Raw genomic sequence first — 5500 nt, forward strand, 5'->3', positions numbered from 1 at the left:
GGTGGTTGGGGGGTGGTGGTGGGGGGCGGGGGGCGGGGGGACATCCGGATCTGATGAGATAGATTTGTCCTCTATGGTTGGAATATGCATTTGTTTATTCTTAAATGGTGTAGTTCATTCATTATTGTGTCTTTATGTGTTCTTGTGACTCCCTGATCAGCTGGGCTGGTATGAACTTTTTTGGAGGATGAATGCATAAAACATATTTAAAGCTTTTCTTTCTCCTTTGTTTCAAATATTGGAATAGGATGATCAAAATTGGATGTTTGAACTTATACCAATCAAATAAGAAAGAGGAAATTTTAAATATATACTTGTACATATGAGAGAGAGAGAGAGAGAGAGAGAGAGAGAGAGAGAGAGAGAGAGAGAGAGAGAGATTAGTTAAGTACAGGCTGTAGATTTATCAATCATTTTGAGGATAAATCTGATGAAGTTTGATATAAGAACCTTGGAAACTATCAGAACTAGTCTTCTAAGAAGAAGAAGAAGAAGAAGAAGAAGTAGAAAAGGAACAGTTAGGGTGCTGAGGGTTTTTGGTTTAGTTTTTCTGTAGTTTATCATTCCATGGTTGCCCTTTGCTTCCTCTTTGGTTATGAATTTTCCCTTTCAGTCAGTTTTGGCTGTAGGGAATAGGGATAGGTCGTTGTGTTAGTGGTAGAGTTTTCTCCTTCTTCTTCTTCTTCTTCTTCTTCTTCTTTTTTTTTTCTTTTTTTTTTTTTTTTTTTTTTTTTTTTTTTGAGGGGGAGAAAGATTTTTTTTGGAATTTTTGTATGTGATTCTTCATTCACCACCAAAAAGAAAAAGCTATCAGCACTTGTTTGAACAATCCTAAACAGTAACCTATTATTAAACTAATTGTGCATCCATAAAAAAATATTATTTGTTATTAAATTAATTGTGCAGCCATAAAAATATTATTCAATTTTCTTGCAGTACTGAAATTAAGGAAATCTTAAGCTGTAACTTTGAAGAAAAATCCACTACAGGGTATGAGAAAGGTACTAAGATGTTATGTGCTTAACATTAGGGAACAAATTATCGAATAGATCGGTAGCAAATCACCTGCTAGGTTGAATAAGAAATTACAAATCAATGGAAACTATGTTATGTTAGCCTTGATTTAGGCCACTCTATGAAATTTCAATTCCTATGTCTAGTACTTTGTTAACTGGCTTTCAAATTCCTGCTTAAGGAACTTTCTGCAGGGAGCATTTAATTAAGTTGGAGTCTATTAATACTTGTTTATTGACAAAAACATTCCAAGCTTAAGATATCATATAATGTCTTTTCAATGGCTTAGTGTTGCAGAGATTCCCTTGAATCTATAGAGTTATCAAATGAGTCATGATAGTGAGCAAACCTTGTTACTTGTTAACCCCATATAGCTTAATTATTTATGAGTAGAAGGGACAATCGAACAATACGAGAAATCACATTGTGGTTCAAATATATGATTAAAAGAAAGAAAGAAACCCAGAATTGGTAAAATTCTAGTTCTATGGTCTTGCAATGAAGGCTATTTCTTTTCTTTATTCCATTTTTCCTTTTTGAATTAATCTCAGATTCAATTAAGATTAGAAGATGGAATTATAACATGCAGGCTTTTAGATTAATGTCCAATCATTAAAAAAATGTTTGAATCGTAGTCTTACTGGTGCACAACTAGAATTAAACAAGAGGTTGCTTGGGTTGTTGTTGAATTAGATTCAGGTTCAAGTATTGGATAGTTTCAATAAGGATTTTAGTTAAGTCAGAGCCTATTTACTTGCTTCTTGAGATTCCTTCAGAAACTTGAATAGGCTTTGCTTCATTTAATCCAGTGACTGTTTCAGATATATCAAAGGCTTTGTTTCCCCTTTTAGAGATGATTTCTACAACCCAAAAAATTAATAATAATAATAATATCTTTTAACCTGACATTATGAAATTTCAACTGAGGGCCCTATCTGAGACACTTAAGTTCTCCATTATGATTAAATTTGAAAATTTGCAGTAGACTTCAAAGGTCAATGATACCTTTGAGATGATCTGGAGGAGGTAAGAAAATAATGTCTTCCTCATATGTGCTTTGTGTGTTTCATTGATTGTGACTCTACCAACCATTTTATTCCCAGTATATTAGCAAGAGATGACTTGACACATTTCTTTGAGTTCTTTGGATTGAATCCAGTTTACTCTTATTTTTCATACCATTTCCTTTTGGATGCTATTTTAAGCATTTTGTGCAGACACAATAATACTATAATCACTAAAACCAGCTCAGATCTTATTGTACAACTGTTAAGAGGCATATTGGAGACTCTTTGCCCATTGCAGAAATAAATAGTTCTAAAATTTGGGACTTTTCTTGTAATTGTCATGTTAAGAGTCCCATTAGATTAGACTCCATTAATTCTCTTCATCTTTTCCAGCATATGCATAAATGGGGGGTTCGGAGCACTTTAGCCATGAGCCTGTGAAAACTAAACATGAAACTTCAAAACTTCAGCAATATGTAAGCACCCTTATTGCATTCATATTATATATCTTCAAGTTCAAATTTTCACAGTCCATGAATGTGTTGAACATCAAATCATCAAATTTATAATCTGAATGAGTTTAGAATTCAGATATCTATCCGGTAGCTGAAGCATGTTGGAAGCAATACTCTTTCTTACAGAATAATTAACATTACTCAATTCCAGTCAACTAAGTCATATCCCATCTTCGATATATAATTAACATCACTTCCTGAAAAATCATTGCAAGAACAATTTATACAAGGAGATGATAAATAATTAGCTTAGTTAAGAACAAGTATGCACAACTCAAGATAGTTGTTCAAACGATTGCAGTTTAGAGATGAAGGTGTAGAAATTGTAACCTAAAATGATGCCAAAAAAAAAAAAAAAAAAATGAGAATTACAAACAAACAATCACATAATGTAAACATGATGATTTATGTGGTTGGCTATGATTACCTATATCCACGTTGAGATAAGATATGTTTTGCTATTAATGAAGAATAGGGTTACTCACTCGTCCTCACGACTCTCACAAATTATAGGGAAAACCATCTTGCACAAATATATAGTGGAACCTACATGGGCATGTATTAGTAAAATACCCATGTAGGACTAAAAATAATAATCTCAGGGCCTGCCACCCCCGAAACCCTTCATGGACATGCCAGTTCGTCGAGGCCCAATAATAAAGACAACACGTAAGGTGGACTGATTCATCTTAATCACAAAGCCCCCAGGCCCTACCGAATCAATCCACAAATGTTAAAATAGGGAAGTAGAAAGTTCTAGACAAGAATCACTTCTTTCTGTGGGCAGCAACAAAGGCTTTTTCGTAGCCACTTTTACTCAATTTCCGAATAACCAAATGAAGTATTAGTAATACTATGCATTGGTTGATAAGGTGAGAAGGGAATATATATATATATATATATATATATGAAAATTCTAAATATAACTTCATGATGAAATTTGAATTTCTAGACAGTTTAATTAATATAAGTGACTGGCATATATATGAAAGAAGGGTTCTACTACGTCCTTCCTTGTATGGGGCTTTGCAAGTCGATATGAATGTTGAAGTTCCTTGTGAGAAGAAACTTTTTCACTCTCATCTAAAGTATAGAAATGTTATCCCTGAAAGCAAAGTGAGTCATTTTTGCTTTGTTCTTACACTGTCAATTTATTATTTTTCCCTTATTTTTCTTGTTTTGTGAGATTTTTATTCATTGTCAGGCATTTTACAGAAATTTAGCTAAATCTTATCAATAGGATTAAAATGAATATTTTCTATGGAATGCCATAATTAAAATGGTGGCTGTGGTTTTTTTTTTTTTTTTTTGCCCCCTCAAAGCATCTGTACTTGTTATACAAGCTTGAGGATAATTTTGATAATCTAAAATAAGCGATCTCATTTATAATTTGCTGAAACCTTTTGTGATAAAGATTCATCCTAACCACTCTCTTGAACCATACGAGATTAGAAAAATCAGGATCAGGGATCGGTCAAGGTTGATACTGACCGTTCCATTCCGATTTTCAGAACCATGCCTTCCAGTGGCGATAGCCCTAGGCTGGACGGGGAGGTGAATTTGAAGGATGCATGTTAGGTTTTGGGGGGCCAATATAGAGGGATGCAGGGCTCTTCCACAAAACAATTCGGGGAAGTTTTGAATACAACTCGGGCCAGGTTGGATAGAGTGGATAGGCAGATGATGCATTCAGAACAAGACTGAGAGCCAACCCTGATCTATGCAGTTGAAATTTTGAAACCAAAATTTCTCCTGGGCCTAAGTTTCAACCCTGAGGAAGTCGCTTATACACTGATGAGTTTACAATTTAAATACCTAGAGTTGAATTCAGATTCATCTGCGCCTCTTTCTTGCTATACTGCTTTTGAAATCCTCTTGTAGAAGTACACTATTCAGTATTGAATGTATGAAGATTCAAGAGTCTAAAGCAGTGAAGATAGAAGTCAATTTTTTTTTTAAACGCCACGAGGTTTGAGAGAGTTTGAACCTACCAGTCCAACCACGCCCCCCACCCAAAAAAATATATATATATATATATATATATATAAATATATAGATACAAAAGAACAAAAGCTAAAATATCATCAACTAAAGCACTCGAATCCCGGTTGCTCAGATGACAAAGACCAACAACTCAAAATTAAGATTCTGACTTCAACTCTCCGATGCTGAACCATGAAGGCCAAAGAATACTTGAGATCTATTTCAGTTCTAGCAAACCACCAGTCACCAGGTGCTTGTTTAGTAGAGTGGAAAGGTGAAAACTTGAGAGATCTATTTCTTCCACGTAAGATAATGCATATTTTCCATGGTACAAATCTCATCAGAGCGTACAAGATCCCCGTTTAAGTCGTCTAAGTAATAAAGCTTAATCATGGTCAAACACTTTCCAACACAATTTAATTTCAATTACATCCTTGTTGGGGCTCGAAGAAACACTAGGCATCAAGGCTTTAAAAACTTAAGATCAGTCTCGAGATTGGTCTCAACTGATATCAATCTGGATCAAGATCGGACAGATTTACCTTTTTTTTTCTTTCTTTTAAACCATTTGATCCACATACCTTACCAGTGGAACAGTATGAGATTGGTCAGGATCTGGCATCTGGCTGAACAAATACCGATCCAATCTGGGTGATACTGACTGATCAGATGCATTATGTCCTACATTAACCATGTCAATATTCAAAGCCGAACTCAACCCCATGTTTCGAATTTTTCCTTCCTGTACTTCAACAAACCAAATTATTTGCAGAAAAGAATTAGACTTATTCAACCTTGAAGCTTTTTGATATGAGTGGCTGAAAATTGGGACATGACAAGAGGCTGAAAAGTAAACACCTGTGGACAGAAGAGAGGCATAGAGCTACAGAGATTTTGTTTAAGGAATTCGCTGGCTTAAACGCCCCAAGATACGTTCAATGATAAACCCCCAATAGAAATGCAAATATATGGATACAGAAA

This window comes from Macadamia integrifolia, chromosome 5 (assembly GCF_013358625.1).
Source record: "Macadamia integrifolia cultivar HAES 741 chromosome 5, SCU_Mint_v3, whole genome shotgun sequence".
Lineage (NCBI taxonomy): Eukaryota > Viridiplantae > Streptophyta > Magnoliopsida > Proteales > Proteaceae > Macadamia > Macadamia integrifolia.